The sequence below is a fragment of the Colossoma macropomum genome, unplaced genomic scaffold (genome assembly GCF_904425465.1).
Source record: "Colossoma macropomum unplaced genomic scaffold, Colossoma_macropomum, whole genome shotgun sequence".
Lineage (NCBI taxonomy): Eukaryota > Metazoa > Chordata > Actinopteri > Characiformes > Serrasalmidae > Colossoma > Colossoma macropomum.
Window position 1 is genome coordinate 5,926,087 of NW_023494793.1, and position 13,476 is coordinate 5,939,562.

At 40.1% G+C, this 13,476-nt stretch overlaps 1 protein-coding gene across 1 annotated transcript in view; it reads right to left on the minus strand.

The window, feature by feature from the left end:
* Positions 1–13,476, minus strand: part of rimbp2 (RIMS binding protein 2) — a 173,582-nt gene that overhangs the window by 110,953 nt on the left and 49,153 nt on the right. Inside the window, exon 2 of the mRNA XM_036578287.1 lies at positions 8,173–8,256. The gene's annotated coding sequence lies outside the window, so the exon portion shown is untranslated. The remainder of the gene's footprint in view (positions 1–8,172; positions 8,257–13,476) is intronic.

A 13,476-nucleotide genomic window follows, 5' to 3' on the forward strand; every position in this document is an offset into this window, starting at 1 on the left:
AATGCACACTCAGTTTATGAGCCATCCACATGGAGAAATGTGAAATGCATTTCTTTTCCTCATACGTGTGGATGAGGGAGAATGACAGAGAATGTTCTTATATAAATACACACTTTACACATAATTACATTCTATCAGATTCACTCAAGTTTGGGCAACTGGCAGCAGTTCTGCATTAAATTTCCCATAAAGTAAAACACAAGGTAGGTGTTTCTAATAAAGTGACCAGTAAGTGGAAGTACATGGTAAGCGTGGTAATAAAGTGGCCAGTGAGTGGACATACAAGGTAGGTGTTTCTGATAAAGTGGCCACTGAGTGGAAGGACAAGATAGGTGTTTCTGATAAAGTGGCCAGTAAGTGGAAGTACATGGTAAGCGTGGTAATAAAGTGGCCAGTGAGTGGACATACAAGGTTCGTGTTTCTAATAAAGTGGCCAGTGAGTGGAAGTACAAGGTAGGTGTTTCTAATAAAGTGGCCAGTGAGTGGAAGTACAAGGTAGGTGTTTCTAATAAAGTGGCCAGTGAGTGGACATACAAGGTAGGTGCTTCTAATAAAGTTGCCAATGAGTGTATATGTAAATATGAATTATGAGATTAATCTTCATTTTACAGCTAACCAGCCACTCATGAACAATTAGGATCTCTTTCATTGTCACACAAAACAGGGTGAGTCTGAGCTTCACATAGGCAGCACTCGTCCTAAATAACTCAATCATACACAGCACAATTCCCTGTCTAACTGGAGATGTGACTGTATAACCGCATAGCAGGGCTGTACAATATGGACACAAACGTCCCACGGACAGAGAGATCATCTGCCCGGATTCCTGGATGCACGCTTTCGTCCTGAGATTGAGATTCCTGTAGGACTTTGTGGAATTTAGTGGAGATGAGTGATCTTTTACAAATAGTCTCAAAAGTGTCAACACTGAAGAGTAAATTAGGATGCAGAATGTGGTTTGACATTGTCTTGCTGAAACAAGCATGGCCTTCCCTAAAAAGACGTTGTCTGGATGGCAGCATATGTTTCCCTAACAATTGTATGTACCGTTCAGCATTAATGGTACTTCACATATGTGCAAGTCATCCATTCCATGTGCACTAATGCCCCCCTATACCATCATGAATACTGGCTTTTGAACCGTGCACTGATAACAAGCTGAGTGGTCCCTCTCCTCTTTAGCCTGGAGGACGCAGCGGCCACAATCTCCAAATAGAATTTCAAATTTGAATTCACTGGACAACTCGACAATCTTCCACTTCACTTCAGTCCATCTTAAATGACCTCAGGCCCAGAGAAGGCAACGGCGTTGCTGGATCCTGTTTATATATGATTTCTTCTTTGCATGGTAGACTTTTAATTTGCATTTGTGGATGCAGTGATGAACTGTGTTCACAGACAGTGGTTTTCGGAAGTGTTCCTGAGCCCATGCAGTGATTTCCACTACAGAATCGTGTCTGTTTTTAACGTAGTGCCACCTGAGAGCCTGTAGATTCAGTCTAGCCAATATTTTTTTTCGGTCGAAATTTAAAAGCAGAAAATACAACCAACCTCTAAGACTGAACTTTGGAGGTGTGGATAAACATCCCTGCAGATTTCTGCAAAAACTGAAAGCAAGTTTTCCAAAAAGTTAGAATTATGTTTAGGCAATGAGGCTTTATAATAAATAATATAAAGTATAATTTCTGCCTAATATATTTGCATTTTTCCTGTAAAATGAATAACTTCTACTTAATGCCAAAAGTTTACAGACACCAGCTCATCCAGCATTTCTTCTTAAATGAAGAGTATTAATAGGGAGTTTGTCCCCCTTTGCTGCAGTAGCAGCCTCTACTCATCTGGTCAGGCCCTACACTAGATGTTGGAACATTGCTGTGAGGATTTGATTGCATTCAGCCACAAGAGCATTAGTGTGGTCAGGTACTGATGTTGGATGATCTGTTCTGGACACCCCAACTCATCCCAAAGGTACTGGGACGGAGCTTCAAAAATCCAGAGAACCACACAGCTTAATACTGGGGGGCTTTATACCCCTCTAGCCCACGCTTAGCACTGGGCATGGTGACCTTAGGCTCATGTGCGGCTCCTCCAGAGCGTCCCATTGCATTGGTGAATGCTTTTCTAAGAAGCTTATACACGCTGTGTGTGCACCTGTATCAGCAACAGGAGCACCTTAAAGTAGCTGAATTCACTCATTAGCAATGCTGTCTGGACACTTCTGGACATCCAGCCTGTGCGTGTGGAGATAAGCTGAGTGGTTTTACAGTCATTACAGTCAGAATGAAGCCTCCTGTGGTTTCAGTACAGAGTCCCAGCAGAGAGCAACATTTATACAGCTGCTTCACACACCGCGAGAGCAGCCTCCCACCGACACGCGCGCACACAAACACTCGCGCGATTTTTTTCACACTGCCGAATGCGATGATTGCATTAACATATGCACCATGCTGCAGGACAGAAATCTATTTCAGTCCTGATGAAACTGCAGCGCGTCTACTTCCTCCTAATCGTTATAAATTAGGCAAAAGAAAGCGCTGTGGTCTGTAGTTATGTAAGAAGCGGGCTACAGCAGCATAGACATGCAGGGATGTTCAGGGTGGACCGCTGGGATTGGTCACTGGCTGATGGATCTGGCCTCTGATTGGCTCCTTATTAGTCACAGGCAGATGTATCTATACTTGCGAAAGCTGCAGCTGCTGCATACTAATTTTACTATGCAAAGTACACCATTGCTCTTCAGTCCATCACTGATTTTTATTAACCTGAAATTTTTTTTTTATTCATTTTTGCATGATCAAATTTAATTCTGCTCATTGTTCATCATAGGGAGAATGTGCACGGTAGCATAAGAGCCCTAAAAATAGTGACGGGCAGTGAAAGTCAGGACAGGGCCCATCTCCCAGGCCTTTTTTCCGTCAGTGCTGACAGGATCCTCCGAGTGTTCACTCTGCAGCGGACAGGGAGGAACACACATACAAAAGGGAAAACCTCTTTCAAAGAGCTCCCCGAGCAGTCAGCAGAGATTAGCCTCTCTACGTGCCTTCTCGTCTCTCTTTCGCTCACTCTCTCGCTCTCTCTCTGGTCACTTTATTAGGTACACTGCCCTGTATTTACACTCATTGTCCATTTTATGAGGTCCACTTACTGTTTATGTCCCTTTTGTAGTCCTGCAGTTACAGATTGTACTCCATCTGTTTCCCTGCATAATGGGTTAACCCTCTTTACCCCTTTAATCAATGGTCAGGACCCCTACAGGACCACAAAGCAGGCATATTTTAGGTGGTGGATTCAGCCACTGAAATATTTCAGCCGAAAACAATCGACAGTGGCCCTTTTTCGCTCTTTGGCTGAGCATTTTAGAGGAAAATGCAAACTATTAAAATAGGTTTACAATAAAATGTCAAACACTTATTTCTAACATTTAACAAATCATTTAAATAGTAACAAAAGTGAGAAATAGTGATTAAAAACGCTGTTTACTTTCGCTATCCTGGTCAGCATAGAAGCATTCAAACAGCTAGAGTTACAGCAGATCAACATTGAAACACATTTTTTCAGTCCTTTAGTGCTTTTCAGCATTCCCTGTATGAAATTTGTTAATGGAAATCTGATAAATAACACTGAATATTATTTTTGTCATCTTTTGGTAGTAAACGTTTTTGCCTCTTGTTCACAGCAAACGTGTTCCCTGGATCCTGCTGAGATTTATGTCTCGTTCTTCTGTATTTAGTAAAAAACCACCCCCTGCTGGAGAAACTTCAGGCTGCTAGGTGGGAGTTTCAAAGCCACATCAATGTTACATATTAGTAACAATGTTACATATTAGTCTCCATCTTTATAGCTCTGAAATTCATAGTTTTATAACTTTTCATATTATTAAGCACTGCATTTGAAGCATTGGTGTTATTCTGTTAATTCAAAAGCATAAAAATAACCGCAAATTATATATAAAAAAATAAATAAAAGAACGCTTTTTTCAGTTTTCAGTTGAGTGGATCCTGAAATTTTTTGTTTCGGTCAGGAATTTTTATTTCAGTGCATCATTAATTCTCAGGACTGCAGTGACACTGACATGGTGGTAATATAGTAGTTATAGTTATAATAATAACTGAAAATATTGGCTGATACAAATTAATTTTTTATTTTAAAGAATAATATACTATTATATAATAACGTAAGTACATTACGGGGACAGAGTTACCCACAATTATTTCTAGTTTTGAGTTATTTACCTCCTAACCTCTTAAAATCCAAGGTTTATTACATACTAATTACTATTTTAGGTTTATTACTACTATTAATTACTATTACTACTATTATTTAGTAACTAAAGGAACTTCAGTGCTAATTCCTAATCTCAGGTTTCATGTAAGTGTGTAATAAAACTATGGGCTGCTGGCTGGCCCTGGCCTGTTAAGCAGTTAATTTTAATTAATTCATTAGCTGGGCTGTTGTATGCCATCCTCAAGCTTAAGGCTTGGTCTGGATGCATTTTACAGGCTACTGTGATTTTAACCATAATGGTGTTTTTGCACTTAAATCACTAGTTCAGCTGTTTATCGCTGTCATATTGTTACAGATGGGGTGTCTAAAATTGGTCAAGACAGTAGCAAAGCCTACTGAGTCTTCACTCTGTTATCAGGACATCACAGGTTCTAATCCCAGTAATATCACAACCAAAGAAGTCACTAATGATCAGCCATGCTCTTCCTCATTGTTCTCAGCCGATTGTTAATAGCGGCTGTTATTACAGACCAACAGAAACATTGAACAGGCTTTATGTAATAATAACTATACTAAAGGTGTAACAATGTTACACATATTTTAAGTCTTAACACATTTCTTAGATTCTGAGATCTTGATTTGATTTTTAGTGTTAAAACATTCATGACTCTACAGGAACTCTATTTATATGCTATGCACCCCCGTTTGATTCAGACGCATCAAATTTCTCCAACAGAATCATTTAAACATACTAATAATTTTGCTATGAATAATGAACATTACAAACTATGGGCCAGGTATCTAACATCTGATAAAACACAGATGTTTCCTTCAGTGTTATGTATGGAGAGTAGTATGTAGTATGGGATTAACCCAAAACCACTATTAACTACTATTAACTATTAAATGACGGTATGTTCTGGATAAAGTTTTCTGGATATAAATTTTATTACAACTTCATTCTAGATGTTCTACAGCTTTGTCAGTCATTTTAGGATCATCTAAAGCTCTGTTTATCATTCTGTACACCTCTCTTTTCTTTTTATTTCATTTGAAACCCGTCAGACTGTACAAGACTCACATATTAGAATCATTCTATACATTTATCTGCAACCAGATTGGTTTTATATTACTGAAAACACTCATTCCAAACATATATATTTTGAGAGAGAGAGAAGAAGAAGAAAGAGAGAGACAGATAGAGAGCCTGTATCTGCCTGTTCGCCCTCCCTCACGCTTTCTTTTCTCTACTGCCCCTTTAGTTTGCCATGACAGCCCACCCTAGAGGCTGAGTGCCATTTCTGGTGTATGAGGGGGGAGCAGAGAGAGAGAGAGAGCCCCAGGGAGGTAGAAATGCGTGTATCTCTGTGTGAGAGAGAGAGAGAGAGAGAGAGAGAGAGAGAGAGAGAGAGAGAGAGAGACAGAGACAGCAGGCCTTGCCTTCCAGAAATATGTGGATGAAATGCGCACATACATTCCATCCACACATTTCAATGTGTTACCGACAATATTTGCAGGAAGAAACTCAGGCCGATATCGAGGTCATCTAAACAGTCGTAAGTGGAGCAGTAAACAGTGTTTCAGTTGACAGCCAAACACTACTGGCCTACTGCTGCCCACCCGACCATCCAAACATCAGAACTGAAAGTAAACTGCCTGTATGTTCTGACAAAGCCTACGTTTATTGTTTAAGGTGGTTAAACCTTCTCAGCTAAAAATGTATATATGTTGTCATCAAATGCATGGGGGCTGGTGTAGCATCATCACACAGAATTATTTAAAATACACTATATATGTAAACACACTACACTATACATTCTCCACACATTTATGTTTAGTATAACTGTGATTGTAGGAGTTTATTTATATAGTCAGTTAATTTACATACAAAGAGCTCATGTATGCATATCATTTATACAGTTTGGACTGCCAAACAGATCTGCGTTTGATCATAAAGCCTTGCAAAAAGTGTTATAGGAAGTTGATTGCTTATGTCTGCAAACATCCAGCAGGGGGAGCTCTCATTGGTTTTACTGATCTATAAAATGGCAATGGTTTAAAAGTATTCTGTGATTAAGACTACGCTGCTCCTTCGGCACAAACCAGCTCACCTCCATTGCGCACTATACTGTTGTAAGCGAAATGCTGGAAAGTCTGTTCACTTGCCAGTCATCTTAGCAACAGCCTCAGGCAGTTATTTACAGTCATACAAGACCATACCTCTGTGGACTTGAATGAATAAACCAGTAAACCTCAAACTGATAGCCGTTTCAAATTCCTGGTAAAACCTGACCATTGTTCGGGCTACTACACATGTATCTCCACAACAAGGGGGTCTTTTTCCCACTTATAACTTATAGCTGCTGGCTTTTTTTTTAAAGGCGGGACTTCTCATTGAGTATTATAAGTTGGTATAGTGTAGTGGGTTACACCTCTGCCTTCTCTGCTGTGGACTGGGGTTCAATCCCACTTGGGTAAGCACCCTACACCAATAAGGGTCCTTGGGCAAGACTCCTAACACTACCTTCGCCTACCTGTGTAAAAACTATCAAATTGTAAGTCGCTCTGGATAAGAGCGTCTGCCAAATGCTGTAAGTGTAAGTAAGTTATTCTATTCATATTTGAACAAGTGAACTGAGCTCTGCTCCTCTGGCTCTGATCTCTGTACAAAGTGATCTTCAACAACTATAAGATTTCAGTTTCATTAGCTTTGAGAAAAGTTAACAACCTTTTGTAACTTCTGATCTCACCTGCAGTCTGTGGTTGAAGTAAGATGAGATAAGAGTAATGGAAATTGAAGCCTGCTAACAGAATTAGCTAGCTAATGTTGACATCGGCTGTTCTGGTCTGGTGTGTTTTCGTTCTCACATTATTGTTGACATGTTTACTATGTTATAAATGCTAGCTTACCAGTGGGGCAACACAATCAGGTTCTGTGTGGCAAAGACAGTGAACGTTAGAAAGCTAAGTCGCCTGTCTCACTGCTTAACTGGTAACGCAGAGCTAACGTTACTGAATTTAGTGCTGACAGAAAGACTGTAAAATGACTTACATTTCATTTCTTCTTTTTCTGCTTGATAATTCTGAATATTTCATGAAAATTAAAACGCATGTCAATCAAAGTTTTTATAACTGACTGGATGTTGGGAGAGGTTAGGTTTATTCAAACGTCAGCTGCGTTATTCATTTTAGACAATTAAAAAAAAACAAAACTGCGAAAATCATGACAAACCAGCCCAAATTGTGGCCCCTCGCCACATTTTTTTCCCAACTCAATCAAACACAAAACACCCAATTTGGCAGGAAATCGTTCAATCTGGCAACACTGCCTGTAGTGTAGTTCTAATTAAGATGAATGTTTATCAATCAACCCATATTCTGCTTCTATAATCCAGATTATGATAGCGAGGTAGCAAGATATGAAACACAGGGGCATTAAATTTCAAATATATTGTTCCAAAAACTAAAGTACACTGAACAAAAAACATTTCAGGTCATTGTCATATGTTTCTGCTTCGGTATTCATGTTTATTTCTTTTCCATACGGCTCGGCCTACCTCATTTAGCACCTTTTCCTCACATCCTCAAGCTAACTTCGCAAGCTGGGGACCAGACAGTTCTTTTATAACCCCATTAAGTATCAGTGATGACACAATTTTCAGTATTAAGCTTAGTATTTCATCGAAATGTAGTGAAAATTCCACTTATCGCGCCCTTCAATTGCCCTAAATTCAAAACTCAAGCGCATCTATCACTCCAGTGGAGCATTCCGAATGACTGTACGTCGCCCCGCTGTGCCTGCAGAATAACACTGACATGTCAGTTCAATATTTCACAACTTTATCGACACCTCTGCAGGGGAGAATTCCCCCCGGAGACGCTGAATATGGCGCTCGGGTCTGGAAGCACGAGCGGGATGAGAAGAGACTTCGTTTCAAAAGCTCTTACCAAGGTTTGACATGACTGGCTCTTTTTCTTCACCTCCTCTTCGAGAACTTCACACTCCTTCCTTTTCCTGCTGATCTCAGTCTCCTGGGTGACGGCAAGAGGGAAGAAACAAAACAACAAAAAAAAAAAGCAGTTAAAACAGATTCCGCTTGCTTTCTTCGGAGGTGTAGTTTAATAAATAGCTCTCCCTTAAGGGAAGGGGCAGCGAAATGCTGACCAGAAGTGCCTGTTTGTCCGTGTGTGTGTGTGTAAAAAGCATTCTCATAAGTACTTGTGCATACTATAGTGCCATTTCTTCCAATCCACAGCACATTCATATATCCAGCGTCTATATATAGTGACCCATTGGTTTACAAATATGCCACTAGCGCACTCCATTAAAGCCCACTATAAATAGCTTTGACTTTTCGAACGCATACAGAAACACACACACATTAGCTTGTATTCCTGTCTTTGTGGGGTGTTTACATGTCCTCTGAAGCATTTTCAGTTAAAATGGTCATCTGTAAGCACCATGCTTAAACAAAGAGGTCTGTGCAAGACTGCGCAAGATTTTATCCCGCTCCCGCCTGCACCTGAAACATTCCGGCCCACTCCCGCCTGTGAGTTCCATCAAGGCAAACTGACATCCAATATTTGACACAGTCTATTCACAAATACATTATCAATACAATATCTGCTGAAATAACACGGTAGTCATGGTCATCAGGCTTACTGTGAAGCAACCTCATCATTTGCCATTTATTCCCAGTAAACACAAGCTGGTCACTTAGCAAGGTCATGCTGTTTGACCAGCATTCCAGCATTTTAAACACAACATATCCTGGCTTTGCTGGTCTATGCTAGATTTTCTAGCAGGGTAACTACGAAACTACAGCTTTTATTAACAATTAGTTCATAAAAAATGCAAAACAAAACCAAAAAAAACAGAGAATTACTACTTGTAGTGCAACATTAGACAAATAAAGTCATTGTAATTCTAGAATAAAAAAGCTAGCCACTTGTTAGTCTTACGTGAGGCTACTACCACGTCTGCTACTGTTGTCACATGACCTACTTTTCTTCGCCTTGTTTTGCGCTACAAGCAATTATCCGACATCCGAACCAGCATTTTTGCATGTATAGGCAGGGAAAGTGACCCGATCAGCAAATAACCCTGCAGTTGTGTTCAAAGTGTGGGATAACAAATGAATTACAGGTGCTGCTCACCACATGCTGTAGGGCATAACGTGCTCTGTCACGTATATATGAATATGTACATTTTTGCTTGTATTGTATTTGATGCTGTGGCACTGTTCCAAATGAAACTACCAGTAAAAGACAGAGATACAACAATTCACACAGTTTATTTCTCCAAAAGAGGCAACGAATGTGGTCACATGGATGACGTCACCACCACACACTTCGTCTGGTACCACAGCTAGGTAGTGCTCACTTCATGCACACAAGTTCAACAAGCAAACGGCATTCACAAAGTAGCGATGTCTTTAATCCTCCTAATCAACAAGACTCAATGTTGTCTCTCATTTTCTCCATACAAGAAGTGTAAAACGTGCTCATTTTTGTCAGAGGTGTCACTGAGTACCACTTACTACCACTTCAGGTAGTAATGCGATAAAACAGTGTTCATCCTCACAGTTATATGGATACAGCAGTGAATAAAATGGTGCTTTAATTGAACGTGTACAAATAAATTACACCAACACAATTGTTGTCTTTTCATTTTCTTTTGTTTTATTATTGTGTTGACATTAGGGCTGCACAACATGGACAAATCTAACTAAACTACAGAATAGCTTTGACTGCAAATAGTGCCACCTTGTGGAGAATCTGCAGCCTGCGAAACGAATTCCATGAGCCTCAGTCTTATAACAGTCAGGGTTTCCTGAGGAGCTTTTTCTATTTGTGTTTGCAGTCAGGCTACAAACAACAAATATATATGTATATTATTATATTCAATATAGGCCTCCAAAAATAAATATAAATTTAATTCCTTAAAGAGTTCCTTATGATGATGCACGTTTGTTGTCACAGTAGCTATTACTGCCTCCTACATTTTCCCTCACGGTCTACGCACTTTACAGACAACACTAACAGCGAGAACAGCCACTGTTTATTGAGAGCGGGAGTTTTGTGACTGGTTTTGGAACTGAATGGCCAAGTTTGATGTTCTCCATGTGGACGAGCAAGTTTCAAACCCAGCACAGGAAAGTGCTCGTTGGGCTCCAAATGCTGCTCACTTTGGTGCTGCATATGGTAATTTAATCTGTTCTTTCATGGCAGTGATGAGTTTATCATGATTATACAGCCCTAGTTGACATCTGAATCAAGTAAATCTCAAGCATTTTGGTACAAGATTGGTGCAATCTCCCAAACTTTTTGTCATCGTATGGACATTTGGTCCCCAAAAAGGTCTAAATACACACATTCACACCTACGATGTTACATACACATCTTGATTTGTTCCACTTCATCTTTCCTCATAAACATAAAGCAGCAGCCTTGAATTCAAGGATCAGAAACTTGCTGCATGGTGTGCAAGTGGCCTGTAAAGATACTGATAAAGGCACTGATTGATGGATTTAAGAGGGGGAGGGTTCCATCACGTCCCTCCATCTATATTACATACTGGCTCAGCTCACACACGCAGCTGAAATGATCCGTGTCGTGTGTGTGTGTGTGTCAGCACAGGCTTGCTTAGCCCTCAGCGCCGCGTACAAGACTGATGAGCCTCCACTGTTAATGTCAGTCTCTAATTACAGCCCCCTATGAGACACACACACACATGTGCATGTGTGCTGTAATTTCAACACTCCAACCCCAACACTGTTCGATGCTGCATCAGCTAATGGTCAAAGCCTTTTCCCCGCTCTCCAGAGAAACAGGTAAAGCCTGAGCGAGTGTAGGGGGGACTGTGTGTGGGAGTGTGTGTGGGAGGCTACAGATGGCCGTTCTGTCTGTAACGGCTGTAACAGTCTCTCAGACACACATGCACACACAACATAAGTCGCCCCTGTGCGGTAAATGTGTATAGATGAGTGTACAAATCCATCCTGTTCACTGATACAGAGGGTGGGCGTCAAAAACTGAGCAAACCATGAAGTCTTTTTCAGTGTAACCTCTATCTGTCACGTCAGTAACATACGGTCAATTACACAGACAGTCATTTCAACACTTTTCCCACCACTTACTAAAAGAGGTTCTGAGTCAACAGCTTTTCTGTTCTGTTATTAAAAGAGAATTCATATAATGAAATGGTTTAGATGTAAACAGTCATTCAGAGTTTGATAGGAAGCAGACGTTTTATGAGTTTAATGCTGATAAAAGCTACCTGAAACTACAAGAAATGGTTGTGAATACACTGCCTGAAGCCGGAGACATTGTTTTATGATTGTTTTGGCCTAAAAATATAAGTAAGGCAAAATAGTCTCAAAAGAAAACATTTTTAAAAGTTTTATTTTCAGATTTCCCACTATTTTCCCACTACTTTTCCACTATCAATCGTATATATACATATATACATATATATATATATACAGTGAACCATTTCACATCAAACTAATCACAGATCAATAGAATTAGAAAAAAATGATGGAATTTCTCTTAATATACAGGTAAATGCATTAAAATGATTGTCTCTGGTAATCCACTGCATGATACAGAAAGAGATTAGGTTGGAAAGCGCTGGAGTCTTCCTTTAATCAGAGTTAATTCCATGTAGTAAATCAAACATATAACTGTACGGATGATGGATGGATAGATGGATGAATGGATAGATGGATGGAAGGATAGCAGTACAGATGGATGAATGGGTGGTTGGACAGACGAATGGATGGGCAGATGGATTGATGAATCACTGGATGGACAGATGAATGGATGGACAGATGGATGAATGGATGGTTGGACAGATGAATGGATGAACTGTTGGTTGGATGGATGGATGGATGGATGAATGGATGGATGGACAGATGGATGACTGGATGGCTGGACAGATGAATGGACAGACAGATGGACGGATATATCATCAGATGGATGAACGAATGGATGGACAGACAGACGGACAGAGGGATTGATGGATGGATGAATGGATGGATGGAAGGATGAATGGATAAATGGATGTATGGATGGAAGTGTTGAATGAATGAACGAATAGACAGATGATTCGATGGACAAATACTGGCTACGAGTACTACTTCCCATAAACATATACTGAACTGAGGAAATGATTACTAGCTGGGGTAGATATAAAGAGCGCGTACCACTCCTACACATGAGCTCCTGCCAAAGAGGATCTAGACAGCAGTCATGGGTCAGCAGCATCAGTGCACACAGCAGGTGTATTTCCAAAGGGAACAGACTCATCCTGAAATATCACTGAATTGCTTGTAGCGTATCATAACATAAAGTAAGGTATGTCACATGGTAACAGCAGCCACATGTAGCCTAATGCTAACATAAGACCAATGACCAGTGGCCCAAAGTAGCGAAATACTTAACACTAGATGTCCACTGTAAAACTTCTCATTTTAAAAGAAATATTGGATCTGTACTGGTTTCAGTACTGGGGGTACTGTGCTATGTCCAGTATGCATATGTGCATATGCACCCATGCTGGCTATAGACATATTCATGCCACTTACTGTTTCTCTACAAATGCATCAGTCCAGAGCTGTGTCACATACAGGGCCACATTACACTGGAATGGCAATCCAGTAGTGTATGCTTGGACTACAGAAAAGGACTAAAGCAACTACTAAATACAACCCTATTACCAAAAATACAATGCAATGATATGCAAATAATTTGACCTGTATTTTTAAAGGAAAATACTACAAAGACAACATATCAAACATTAAAACTGAGAAATGTTATTGTTTTTTGAAAAATATATGCCCGTTTTGAATTTGATGCCGACAACACATTCCAAGTTGGGACGGGGGCCTGTTTACCACTGTGTTTCATCACCTCTTCTTTTAAACAACATTTCGTAAGAGTTTGTGAACTGAGGAGACACTGCTGTAGTTTTGAAAGTGAAATGCTTTCCTGTTCTTGTTTGATAAAGGATTTCAGCTGCTCAACAGTTCAGGGTCTCCTTTGTCGTATTTTTCATTTCATAATACACCAAATGTTATCAGTGGGTGACAGGTCTGGACTGCAGGCAGGCCAGTTTTAGCACCCGGACTCTTCTAATACGGAGCAATGCTGTTTAATACATGCAGAATGTAACATTGACACTGTCTTGCTGAAACAAGCAAGGCCTTCCTTGAAAAAGACGTTGTCTGGATGGCAGCATATGTTGCCAAA